Here is a 14,000-nt window from a genome sequence, read left to right as displayed (position 1 = left end):
ATTAGTTTCTCAATGAGCAACCAATACTTCTAGCCTCCCTCCCTCCCATTCATCCTGCATCAGATTAGACTTACAGCATTTTACCCATTCTCTCCAATTCTTCGCACTCACATAATTTCTACATTTTAATTTCATAATTTCTACCTTTTTTGTTTGGGTGGGTATTTTGCCCACCTCTTTGCCATGCCAATTCCTACAGCTGTTTCCAAAATGATCATTATCTAGTGGGTTTTCTCTTTATAGCAACACATCCTATCCATTGATATTTGTGCCTCCTAATCATCTTAATGTTGCCTGTCACTTCATTTTGCCGCATCCGTTAGTCTGGTTTCCTAGCCAGCAATGTGCATTAACATTGTTATCCTCACCATTCTTTTTGATGGTGTCAAGCATCAATGCTATTTTCTTGATGAGGATTTATGGCTTTGAACTATAGATCACCATAAAAAAATATTAGCCAGTAAAGTGTTGGAAAGAGATTTACTGACTTCAAAAGAGTGCATCTCCTTATTTGCTAAGCTTCTCTTGGAATTTAAGAGGAAAACACTGAACTAGAATGAAATGTGCATCAATATATGTTATTTTTTTTAAATAAGGTGGGGGGGATGATTTTTTTCTTAAAGACATGAAGGGGAGTGAACATCTATCACCTTTAAACAATTTTCAAAGAGTTGCAGAGGGATTGTGCTACAGTAGTTTACTCTATTCCCCTTTCTTTTGTTTTTTTCCAAAATAATCTTGTGAAGCTCATGTGGCTGTACATTTCTCAAGTGAACATAACACTAAAACTGCATTAGCTCCACATTTCTTAAAACAGGAACTTATTGTAAGAAGTTATTACTTAAATTCCATATTTTAAGATGAACATGTCAAGTAGTGAAAAAATCCAATAGCTGAATTGTCTTTGAGATCAATTACTGCAGTGAAATCACGTATTAAGTATGTTGGTAATCTCTTTCTAGGTGCTAAGCTAGTGATCAATAAGTCTTTAGTTTCTTAGATCTCATTTATCACCTTTCTTATGTAAAACAGTAGTATTACACCAATTCGCATGCCCTTTGTTTGCTCAAATGCATTCTGTAAACGTCAGTTATTTCTAAAGACTTCCCTGTGCTTTAGAAAAAGATATCTAAATCAATATTGCCACACTGGCTATTTTCTTTCTTCATCAGTTATTCTACTTAGGCAATTACTTTATTATAATAGATAATAGTTTACTTACAACATGTTATAAAAATCCTTACCCAGCTTGTTGAATGGAGGTGAAAAAAATTAGGTTGTATCAGTGCAGTAGATGATTTGTTAAGTAATATTTTGCAATATATTTACATTAAAATCTGCACAACTATAAACCTCAAAAACATGTTTCAAATTAAAGAAGTACAGAAACATGTTTGAAAATCCTTAACTATTACTTTGGATATCTAGCTGCAAGACAGAAGGTGTTTATATGGTAAAATACTGTAAAAACAGGATGAACAAGTATTTGCATTATCTTAATGACAGTACTGCTGCTAGATGCCACAATACAATTATGCCAGTGTAGTTCATGTCACTATGGCTCTTAATATAGCTAATTTTGTTTCGGAGGAAAGAGAGGTGCTTGCTCTGCTCTTCCCTGATGTATGTATTTAACTCATATAATTAATGTTAATCAGAGTTTTAAGCATGGTTTGTGGAAAGAATAGAGCATTTGTCATAGAAAAATTGGAATTGAAGGGAAGAGGCAGAAGTGACCACCAATGTTTTCTTTTCATCATTCACTGTCTTCTCTCTTTTTCTACCCTTATTTTTCTTAAGCATATTCTACAATATTTAGAAATATGACATTTTTGAGACTTTCCTTTCAATCTAATATCCCAGGGGTCGGCAACGTTCAGCACGCGGCTCGCCAGGGTAAGCACCCTGGCAGGCCGGGCCAGTTTTATTTACCTGCTGACGCGGCAGGTTCGGCCGATCGCGGCCCCCACTGGCCGCGGTTCGCCGTCCCGGGCCAATGGGGGCGGCGAGAAGCCGCGGCCAGCACATCGCTCGCCCTCGCTGCCCCCATTGGCCCGGGACGGCGAACCGCGGCCAGTGGGGGCCGCGATCGGCCGAACCTGCCGCGTCAGCAGGTAAATAAAACTGGCCCGGCCTGCCAGGGTGCTTACCCTGGCGAGCCGCGTGCTGAACGTTGCCGACCCCTGTAATATCCTATACTTATCGCCATGCTCATCAAGAAGGGAAACCATGCCACGCTTGATCAGACCCAGCTTTCCTAGGTTACATGTCCAATGCAGCTAGTTCCTACAGTCCTGGGATACTGTAGCAAGCACTATGATAATACCAATACTTAATCTTCTTTCCAACTTTACATTTAAAGAGTCCTTCCTTCAGATGTTGCCATATACTCTTCAGTCTTATCTCCATTTGCCCTCACTTTCGTAGTTTAAAAACCAGCTAACAAAGAACTGATTTCATACTTCTGAGTTTACTAATACAAGCTACATAGACTAATAAGTAGTTCACAGCAGTGCCCTTTATTAACTTGTTTCTACTCATTTTAATGCAAGTCTCTGCTATTGAAGTAGTACGATTCTAAACTTACATAGAGGCCCATTTCTTCATGTGAATGACTACTGTAAATACTGCTTACTTCAGCAGTTCATTTTTAGGAATAGTAACTTTGTATATTTATTTATTTACTTACTAATTTTGTCTCCAATGCTTCAGGGGAGAGATCAAGACTACCCTTTCCCCCTCCTGCTTTAGTTTTAACTAGGAACAGTATTTTTGGAGGAATGGGGGCTTTAGGTGAAAATAATACAACAATTAAGGCATTTTAAGAAACAAAGATCATAAAAATGAGCTTTAGGTTTAGTGAAATTCATGTCTACGTGCCTCTGATGTGTGCACCACTATTTTTCCATTACCTGTGTACTCTATTGTTGTATGTTAAAATATTCTGTAAAGTATTTCATTTGGTTTTTATATGCAAGATTTGATAGCTCCTTACAGAAATTAAGTACTTTTATAAATGTGCGTTTAATGCATGATAGCTTCAGCACAGTCTACACCCACTTTTAGACAGTATTTATATACAGTACCACATTATATGCAAGGATGTTACCACTCTCGAGTGTCAGCTGCCTCTGCCAACTTGGGTAGCTGTAAAATCTGCAAGCCACTGCCAGAAAACAGTGAAAATTCAAGCCAGTGAGTGGCCTCCGGAATGGCCAACAGCATATCAACAGTGAAGCAGTACAGTAAGGCTACGTCTTCACTATGGGGGGAGGGGGTCGATTTAAGATATGCAAATTCAGCTACGTGAATAGCGTAGCTGAATTTGACGTATCCGAGACGACTTACCCCGCTGTGAGGACAGCGGCAAATCGACCTCCGTGGCTCCCCCGTCGACGGTGCTTACTCCTACCTGCGCTGGTGGAGTACAAGCGTCGATTCGGGGATCGATTGTCGCGTCCCGACGAGACACAATAATTCGATCCCCGAGAGATCGATTTCTACCCGTTGATTCAGGCGGGTAGTGAAGACGTAGCCTAAATGAGTAACTCTACAGTTGTGGAAGTTCACATAATTCAATTTTTTAGGGTTTTAAGCCACCTCTTTTGTTATATGGATTTCAAGAGAATAGGACATATATTTATGTGCACATAATGCAGTACGTAGTGTCATTAGTCTTAAAACAAGAGTCCCTAGAATAATTTTGATAACTTCTCATTGCATTTGCTGTTTCGCCAAAGAAGCTGAAGGGAAGCTATTAACTTGTGGCAGCTATGTGGACTAAGTGTCTATTTTCATTCATTCAAGGTTGTTTTTGAAACCTAACTGAGAGCTTCAAGTGTCTAGGTAAAAGTTCCTAGATTCTCTAAACGTGAATTTACCCCTTGATGAGGGGAGTTGAAGGATCAGCTTCCTTTAGCTAGCCCCTGCTCCTGGTAAGTTAAGGCCTGCTTTCCACCAGAATCTTCAAGCCACTTCTCTGGGTCTCTTCATAACAGAGGCATAATTAGGGCTCATCTCCCCCACCCTTGCAGGGGCATTGAGCTTCTCAGAGCCTAGTTATCTAACATCCTTGCCCATGAAATTCTACACGTCTACCCCTCACCCCACTGTTCTTGTTGACAAAAACAAAATACAAACAAAACTTCCTACTTTTCTCATTTCTGTATTTTCTGCTTAGTACATCCCCCAACTTGGCACTTTTCCTCTGCCTCTCTTCCTACTGCTACAGGAGAGGGGTTTTTTTGTTTTTGTTTTTTGCTGCTCTGGATGACAGCTACCAACTCTAACCATCAAGGCCAGAAACCTTATCCTCCACATTGTTCTGATGTTGTTCAAAGTCAGCAGGACAAACGCAGGGGAAAAAAAATCATTTGCTTTGTTTTGTTTTTAAACTCAAGTCTCGCTGATCAAGACTGTAAACCTCTGAACAGTCCCAACAAGAGCATACGTGTGTGTAAATGAGCAAGAATGACAGCTGCTAAATCATCAGTTATAGCAACAGATTGCCACCCCCCTTTTTTCCTGGAGCTTCAGAAAGGTTTCCAACTTTTTCCACAGCTGGTATTCCATGCCATGAAGTATAAATTGTCAAGAGATGAGAGATACTTCATCCTTCCCCAAAGAAATGAGCATGGATAATGAATCTGCAGGCCTCCCATCTCTTACCAGTCGAGTGATTAATAAAATGCACATGAAACCAAGATTTCATGTATGGTTTTTGAAATACTAGCACCAGGTACATCTTTATTTTAAGACTTTTCCAGAAATCAGGAATTAAAAAAACACCAACTCCCTGCTTCCACAAACACAAATTCCAAAAGCTGCCATATTTTAGCTCAGCTCAAAATTTCAAGTAATATTCATGCAGCAATATTTAAGGACCTTTTTCCCCCCTTGCTAATTTAGCAGTATCTAGAAATATATTCTAGAGTCTATTAGAATGTGACTGATGAGATTATGAAGTTGAAAAATAGGCTTATCAATGCATTCAAATAATGAAATAGCACCAGAAGATCACGAACAAAATACAAGATGTATCATCTGTTCCAGAAAATAATTTTAAATATTTCCCAAGCTAACAATGAAAATTAAAATATTATTCCTTCTAAATTTATGGATGGATTGGATAACACCTACTGACATATTTTCAAAATGGCAAACAAATAGTTAAGAATACAAACCATTCACAAACAAAATACATACATCTTTTTGGTCTGTTTAGCCAACAATGAATAATCCTTTAATTGATTTTAATGTAGCTTGTGCAAATAGAAATATAATCTTAGAAAACAGACACATATGTACACTATTAAACACTTTATTCAATATTAGCTGTATTAGCAATTTCATGTCAGAATTAATGAGCTGAAAGATTTTGGTCTAATGACTAAGGACCTACTTGAAATGTGGGATGATTGTCAAAAAATTGCAGCTGAGTTGCGGACAAGCAATGGAAAAATGTGGAAAAGTAATAATGGACCTTATTATTACTGCAAACAATAATATCCATTATTACTTTTCTGTGATTTTTCCGCTGTCAGTTGCCCGGGGCTGTGAACGGGGGCCCAGAGCTGATAACGGGAACATTGGGGGGAGGGGGGGGAACGGACTCCCAGCTGTCAGCCACGTGGGGCAGCCAGGGCTTTCACTGAGAGCCACACACACAGCGGGGCTCCTACCGTCAAAACTGCAGTGGAGGCCTAATTATTGCAGAATCAGCAGTATCACCAGTTAAATAGGGCCTTACTAATGACATATTAATTGCAAACAGGAAATGTAGGATGCGTGTTTAATTTACACTTGCCTAATTAATTTTAAGTTTGTTTTAGTACTAGTTATAGAATATATCTTACATATATGCAATTGCTACTTTTCATGACCAGTAGATACCAAGGTAATTTATTGTATAGTCACAATAGTTAGCACTACTGTTTCCAGTGCTGGTCTTCAGATACCACTAGAACCTAGTTTCTGTAACATACATATGTTGACCAGTTGCAATAAATAGCATTGAAAAGGTACATGTCTCTCAGTTAACTTAGCAATGTACTGTGTATATTGCAGAAACCATCATCCTCCCACACATCAACACTGGATGAAAGACACGGACGTCATTCTTCTTTTAGTAAAAGCCACCTATGCAGAAAGAGAAAAACAGGAAGAATTAATTTCCACTCAAGCTAAAAATATCTTAAGTTAAATGTCTTTAATTTTTTAATTTGTTTGACAACTGGTCATTGTACTGACTCTTACCTTAAGTCTGAGAGAAGCTCTTTTTTTCTAACTCCTTTCTTCATTGCCACTGCAGTCTTCTCAATGGACAAAACCCCCATCAATCAGCTGTCACTGCTTTGAAGCTTTACGTTATCTTGAAACAGTAAGTTTCTTCATGTTAAATCTTACAGATATCTTAAAATATAGCGGCAGTTTTTCTATTACTCACCCAGTGAAAATTCTGGTGTTTGTGCTTGTAAGCTTTTACCTCATTTTCTGCAGTTCTACCTATGATGGTGTTCCAAAAGTCTCTTCAGCCTATCCCAAAAAGCATGCAGCAAGTCTCATATTTGTTTTGCTTCACTATCAATATGCCTTCCCCTCTTCACTTCATTCCCTAGTCTTGCAGTCTTCTATATTGTCACTTTAAAAAAATCTCAATTATATTCACTGCTATTATTGGGAGGGATAGCTCAGTGGTTTGGGCATTAACTGCTAAACCCAGGGTTGTGAGTTCAATCCTTGAGGGGGCCATTTAGGGATCTGGGGCAAAAATCTATCTGGGGATTGGTTCTGCTCTGAGCAGGGGGTTGGACTAGATGACCTCCTGAGGTCCCTTCCAACCCGGATATTGTATGATTGTAATTCGTCCTGTTTTTCTATTGCCATTTCTAAATATCTTGCTCTTTACCTTTTAGCCTGAGCTCTTTAGACTCCCTTCCCCTCTTTTTTTTATTTCATTTAAATAGCATTTCAACACTTAATCGATGCTTTATGTGCTCTTTTAAGTTCAACTTCTGTTCTCTTCTGGAATGAAGAGTTTGATGCTTGTTTTTGTGGACTGTCCTTCTGTTACCCTTTCCCAGAATTACTAAACGATGTCATTATTACTGGGCTTTGTTTCTTCTTTTTTACTAGTTTTTAGACTACTATATTTAGATGCCTCAGAACATGTGACTTACAAAAATATTTGAAAAGAAGGATTAGAATGGTCCATGCTCTGTTCAAGGCAGTCATAAACTCACTACAATAGGTCTTTTCCATTTCTAACTACAATGGTCTGAATAATTAATCCAGAGACCACTAGCTCAAGGAATAAGCCAAACAGCAAGAGTACAGTGTTGCCACATCCTCCCACAAAAGCAGTGCCTTTGCGATTTAAAAGAATGAGATGTGTGTACTATACTTCATTGCAACATCAGCAATTTTACTTTTAAAAATATGTAATGAAGTAGAATTACAGTAGAACCTCAGAGTTACAAACATCAGAGTTATGAACTGACCAGTCAACCACACACCTCATTTGGAATTGGAAGTACGCAATCAGGCAGCAGCAGAGACAACGCCACCCAAAAAAAAGCCAATACAGTACAGTACTGTGTGTGAGACGTTATCTGATAAAATATGACCATATAGATCATTGTTGCTACCACTGTTATATAATTGCAACAAATCTGGTACAAAGTATGTCAAGTAAGGTGTCTATGGAGAGGTTATGATTTTCCAAATATGATTATGCTATTTGTATGCATGTATCATTTTTGTATCTGAAGTTATGGATATTAACTATGTACCTGTATTTCAAATGTTTGCTCATGTGGTAACATCCACAAGGTATTTAGCCCACACATCTTGAAGGGACTATTCAAGTTGAATGGCCCATCAAAGATCACTTAACTCACAATGGAAGACGCCTATCTACACTTAATGGACTTTCCTGTGAATGTTCTAACTGGAGTATGGGGGATGGCCTCTACTATCACTAAGCAAAGCATGCATGAACATGTGATTTGCCCATGTGACTCCGAACACAATCTTGTTCCTTGTAATTTTCCACAGTGAGAACAATGGGTTTCCCTTCACTTGGCAGAGGCTATAAAAGACCCTGGAAACATTTCTATTTTGCCTCTTTCCTGCCCAAATCTTTGGACTTCTACTAATAGGAGCATTCTAACCAAGGGACTGAGGACCTTCCAATGATTTGGAAGCAACCAGAGACTTAACAAGCCAGCAGTTTGTTTCATCACTGCTACAAGCCTGAACCAAGAACTTCGCAATTGTTGTATGTATTTGATTCCTTTAACCAATTTTAACTTTCACCTTTCTTTCTTTTTATGAATAAACCTTTAGATATTAGATACTAAAGGATTGGCAACAGTGTGATTATTGGGTAAGATCTGAGTTATATATTGACCTGGATATGTGACTGGTCCTTTGGGATCAGAAAATCCTTTTGTTTGATTAAATTGATTTTAAATAACCACTCATCATTAAATCTAGTGTATGGGTGTTGAATCCAGGACTGGAATACCTAAGGTGGCTGCATTTCTAACTTCTTGTTAGCCAGTGTAGTGAGATAGAAGTTTACTTTTCTTGCTGGATTGGTACATCTTATGGGAGAATAACCACCAGTTTTTGCGTGTATCTGCCCTTTTTCCCAGCAGCTTGTCCTGAATTTGGTATTCTCCGTTGTGACCCACGGAGGCACGGTGACACTGTGTTAAACATAAACGATTAAAAAAAATAAAGGGAAAGGAGCATTTTTCTTCTGCATAGTAAAGTTTCAAAGCTGTCTTACGTCAATGTTCAGTTGTAAACTTTTGAAAGAACTAACACGTTTTCTTCACAGTTATGAACATTTCAGAGTTACGAACAACCTCCATTCCCAAGGTGTTTGTAACTCTGAGGTTCTACTGTACTCATCTAACTTTTATTTTTAACCTTCTTTTCCTTTCTGTCTTTCTCCACTAGCTCCTTTCCACACTGATCATGATGCTGTTTTCCTGCATGTTTGTATGTCTTCTTCCTCTTTGCCGCTATCCCCTTAGACCTTCCCCTGCATTATGTTCTCTACATCCTGCCCTATACTCTCTTCACCCCATAAAGTTTCTCTATCACACTTTTCTTATTTCTTACATTTATCTTTCCCCACGCATGTACCTACAGCTTGAAAATTTTATCACAACGTATAGCAAAACGATTAAGGGCAACACCCAGGTGAGAAGCCAAATGTCTTGGAAAGGTTGCCGGATTCTTAACAAGGGGCGGTCACTGGACCCATGTGGAGGCTTCATCTTTCGTGTCAGTGTCCAGTTAGGAGGAGTCAGAGTTGCAGAACCTTACTCTCTCCGCTGTGACTAGCAGAAGGGGAAAACATCATTCTCTGTAAGCCTATCTGCTGCCGCAAGATTGGTACTCTGACACTCTCCTCTCATAGCCTTTGATTCTGGTACCCTTTTTCAACGACTAGATTTCCAGGTCTACTTCCATTGTTGCTTTCACAAGCACAAGAATAAAATTAACCTGTTTGTATTATTTTCAGTGTTGCTCAAAAAACTCTGAACAGCATCAGTGAAATCTGACAAAATTCCAGTGAGTTTTTATTCTCTGACAACCTGACAAAGGTACAGTAGAACCTCAGAGTTACAAATACCTCAGGAATGCAGGTTGTTCGTAACTCTGAAAAACACATTATGGTTGTTCTTTCAAAAGTTTACAACTGAACATTGACTAAGTAAGGTTTCAAAGCTGTATCATGCAGAAAAAAAATGCTGTTTTCCCTTTTTTTAGTAGTTTAGGTTTAACATAGTACTGTACTGTGTTTTATTTAATCTATACTGCTGCCTGATTACATACACCTCTACCCCGATATAACGCTGTCCTCGGGAGCCAAAAAAATCTTATCGCATTATAGGTGAATCCGCGTTATATCGAACTTGCTTTGATCCGCCGGAGTGTACCGCCCCGCCCCCCCGGAGCACTGTTTTACCGCGTTATATCCAAATTTGTGTTATATCGGGTCACGTTATATCGGGGTAGAGGTGTACTTCCGGTTCCAAATGAGGTGTGTGGTTGACTGGTCAGTTTGTAACTCTGAGATTCTACTGTACAAGTACCTCAGAGAGGCACTGGAGCTGTCTGTCTGCAGAGTTAAGACAACATTTAATCAGTTTATATTTGGTTCGTGGTTGTTTAGAAGGTTGTCATGACAACCACTATGGCTAGAATTTAAGCTTTTATTTAAAAAAAATCTCTGTAGAAGTTGATAATATTCATCCAGGAAAGCTGCCTGTTCACTAACATCAAACTCATTTTTCAAGCCTCGATGATCATCCTCTGTCAGGTGTGCTTTAACATATGGCAAGTCATAAGTTTTGTCCCAACAAGATGTCAATTAGTTTACAAAAGCAGTCATTCCAGCTGCAATTATTTGCATGACTTGACATGTGATAGATTAGTTCAACTGCCTAGTTTGTTTGGTCTACAAGTAGATATATATGTTTTTTTTATATAGGCTGCTTACACAGAGACAAAAAAAGTTATTACTTTCTTGCTTAAATTTCTGTTCATAACACTGAGGAAAAATTAGCTTTCTTAGGAGTCAGTTCAGTGGTTCTCTACCAGGGCTACCCCTTGGGGGTACTCAGGTCTTCCAGAGGGTACATCAACTCATCTAGATATTTGCCTAATTTTACAATAGGCTACTTAAAAAGCATTCACAAAGTCAGTACAAACTAAAATTCCATATAGACAATTACTACTTTATACTGCTGTATATACTATACACTTAAATGTAAGTACAATATTTGTATTTCAATTAACTTATTTTATAATTATATGGCAAAAAAGAGAAAGTAAGCAATATTTCAGTAATGATGTGCTGTGACACTTGTATTTTTATGTCTGATTTTATAAGAAAACAGTTTTTAAGGGGGGGGGAAGTGGGGGGGGGGGGGAGTACGCAAGACAAATCAGACTCCTGACAGGGGTACAGTAGTCGGGAAAGGTTGAGAGCCACTGAGTTAAAGGGAATATCCACGGAGATCCAACACTGTATTACTGGGTAATATGCAGGGAGGTCCAGTTAGGATTTCATTCCCAATCCAATTTTCCCTCCTTAAGAATTGAATTATGGTCAGTTTTCAAATATATGCAGTATTAAAAGCTCACGCGTTTTTTTGGGGGGGAGGGGGAATGCAAGGAGGGAGGGAAGAGGGCCACATGTGCTGTAGGTAGGAGGGAGGAAGCAAGAAAAATTCAGACTGATTTGGGATGATGTACTCAGTGGCACATCTACACTGTCACCATGTTCCCATAAACTGATTATGAATTTATGATTACAGACCTGAATTAATATGCTTCATGGGATCTTTCAGGAGCCAAGTGAGGAAAGAAATGAGATGAAATAGTTTCATTTCTGAAGAGCAATTTTAAACTAGTTAGTGAAGTCAAAGCATTTGCAGCATAATTAAATTTTCAAATAACCCTAGAGAGTTTCCATAAGAAACACTGATTTCTGCTTCACTCTTTCTGAAATCAATCCATTTTCAGAAGCCATTTGAAAATGACATAGGTCCGTTTCAAAAGCTTAAACTAGCTGGATGAAGAGGGCTATAAAACAATTCATACCATAGGTAAAATATATATTTGACGAAACATGCATAAATTAATATGCAAAATGCACATTTTTCCAAACAGCTTTCTGAGTGTCACTGATGTCAATAAGATTAACATCTGTCTCTAAACGTGACAAACTGCAGGTCTCAATGCGGCAAGAAGCTGTTCTTTGGAAGAGCACTCCCAATTAGGAGCTATTTCTAAGACTTTACTTTCAAGCACAAAAGGATAAAAATATATTGCTAAATGACTGATAGCTACTTGGAAGTTAATGATGTTTCTTCGGTTCTGGTTAGCAAGAACATATCTGACACAAACATACAAAAGAGGAAAACAGTCTGCAAAGTTAAACACAAATTATATCTTATGCCTAAACTATCTTATCTCTAGGCTGGAAATCTACAGTTTATGGTTGAGCAGTCAGCCTTGGACATTTTCTCCCATTTTCATCTCTACATGAAGTTCTGATCACTTAAATTATTCAGGAACAAAATATTTCAAAAGATCTGGACTTTTGCAGTTAAAGTTGCAACTAGGCCAGTGATTTTTAACCTATGAATCATTACACCACTTATAATCCATTTTCAGATAAATCAGATTTGACCAGCTGCTCACAATTAGTCCTCAAGTGTCAAAATTAACTATGGCATGGAATCATGAGACACCTAATTTTAAGCCCAAGGGGAAACAGATTGAGACAGCTGAGGAGGGCCATTTCAGTCACTGAATATAGGTTCATAATATGAACAAGACTGATAAACTCTGACCCAGGCAAATATAGTTTATTAAAATAGTCTATGTAACTTGATTTTCCCTTTGATATTTACACTGATAAATAACGAGAAAACTAAATCAACAGATTTTATGAAAGATTTCAGAAACAAAGGTTCCCTATAACAAGATGAACAATCTGCTGAACACGCAATTATTAATACATACAAATTTTGAAACAGGAGCATAGTAAAAACTATTTTTAATATCCTAGTTTTTTTAGTTCTTAAGTCATCACTTCCCTCTCCACCAAAAATAGTTTTATTTGTATCAAATTTAATTTTTATAAATGAAAAAAATAAGGAAGGCTTTGAAGTACTTGCAATACCACCAACACAGACTTGTTTTTAACTCAATTTAGGTCTTAAATGAATATTCTGCTGTATAGACAATAGCACTGTGATGCATATAAATTTAGAAAACAACACCTATAATGCCAGAGTTCCAGCCATTATGGAAAGAGTTAATTCTTCTCAACTATGCAGGAAACTTAACTATATTAAAATTAGCGTAGTCATAGACTAATCTCTGCTGTTACAACTATATTCAAGTAATTTCTAGAAAGTGATCTTTTCCTTTATCTAGATACAACACATGGTACAGATTGTCTAGTTATTTTATGGCTTCATCACAGTAGCATTCAAGTTACCCCCGTCACTATCTAGTCTCTCAGTCCAACTCACTCGCTCACATATAAGCTTAAAAAGCTAAAAATCTTCAGGATGTTTTCATTGGAAGACACAAGTATATTAAACAAATCTTATTGTTTATTCTTCTGTGCACATGCACAACTCATCAGTATTTGTGAGATTTACAAGTGTCCATCAAGGAAAGGTAAATTCCCCTGGTTTTTAAATTTAAAAAAAATTTAAAATTCTTCAGTGGGAAGAACTGAGCGGGCTTCGCACACGCACCGCGGGGGAGGCTGAGAGCGCCACGCCGCCCGGGGGGGGACAGAGACAGGAGCCGGGGCAGGTGTCGGTGGGGGAGCCGAGGGGCTTGGGCCGCTAGTGCAGGTGCTGCGCCGGGTCAGAGCCGGGGCGGCTCGGGCCAGCGGGAAGCGGTCCCCGGCGGGGGCCGGGGGGCAGCAGCAGCCCCTGCGCTTGGAGCCCGGCTCTGCGGGGAGGGGACGCGGGGCGGGAGGCAGGTGCAGGGACGCCCGGCGGAGGAGGGGGCAGGTACCGGTATTTCCTGAAGAGCTGGTCGGACTCGCGGAAGCCGTTGTTCAGCAGCAGGTTGATCCCGGCCAGCGCCAGCTCCGCGTCCTCGATGGGCAGCGGCGACTCCTCGTCCTCCAGCGGCGGCAGCGGCTGCTGCGACCCGGCCATGGCGGCGAGACCGAGCCGGCTCCCCGCGCTCCTGTCACCTCCGCCGGGATGGAGGCGGGAGGGGAGCCGGCCGGCGGCGCCGCGCACGAGAGAGGAGGAGGAGCCTGGGCCGCTCCCTCGCTGTGGTGCCCGCTGCGGTGCCGAGCCTGCTCACGCACCCCCTGCTCTACGGCAAAGACTTTGATAATGCGCATGCGCGATAGACCTGCGCGTGGGTGACGAAGCTGTTGCCCTTGCCGCCTATCCGCTTTTGCTGCTGCAGCCGCCGGGCCGGGGGTGGAACGGGGC

The 14,000-nt window shown here is 39.8% G+C and overlaps 1 protein-coding gene across 1 annotated transcript in view; it reads right to left on the bottom strand.

Annotated features, from left to right (window-relative positions):
* TTC39C (tetratricopeptide repeat domain 39C) overlaps positions 1–13,700 on the bottom strand; it is a 68,069-nt gene extending 54,369 nt beyond the window's left edge. The window contains exon 1 of the mRNA XM_024202661.3: positions 13,567–13,700. The gene's annotated coding sequence lies outside the window, so the exon portion shown is untranslated. The remainder of the gene's footprint in view (positions 1–13,566) is intronic.
* Positions 13,701–14,000: the final 300 nt, after the last annotated feature.

Source organism: Terrapene carolina, unplaced genomic scaffold, assembly GCF_002925995.2.
Source record: "Terrapene carolina triunguis isolate 2854851 unplaced genomic scaffold, T_m_triunguis-2.0 Scaffold58, whole genome shotgun sequence".
Lineage (NCBI taxonomy): Eukaryota > Metazoa > Chordata > Testudines > Emydidae > Terrapene > Terrapene triunguis.
This window is presented reverse-complemented; position numbering and strand designations above follow the sequence as displayed.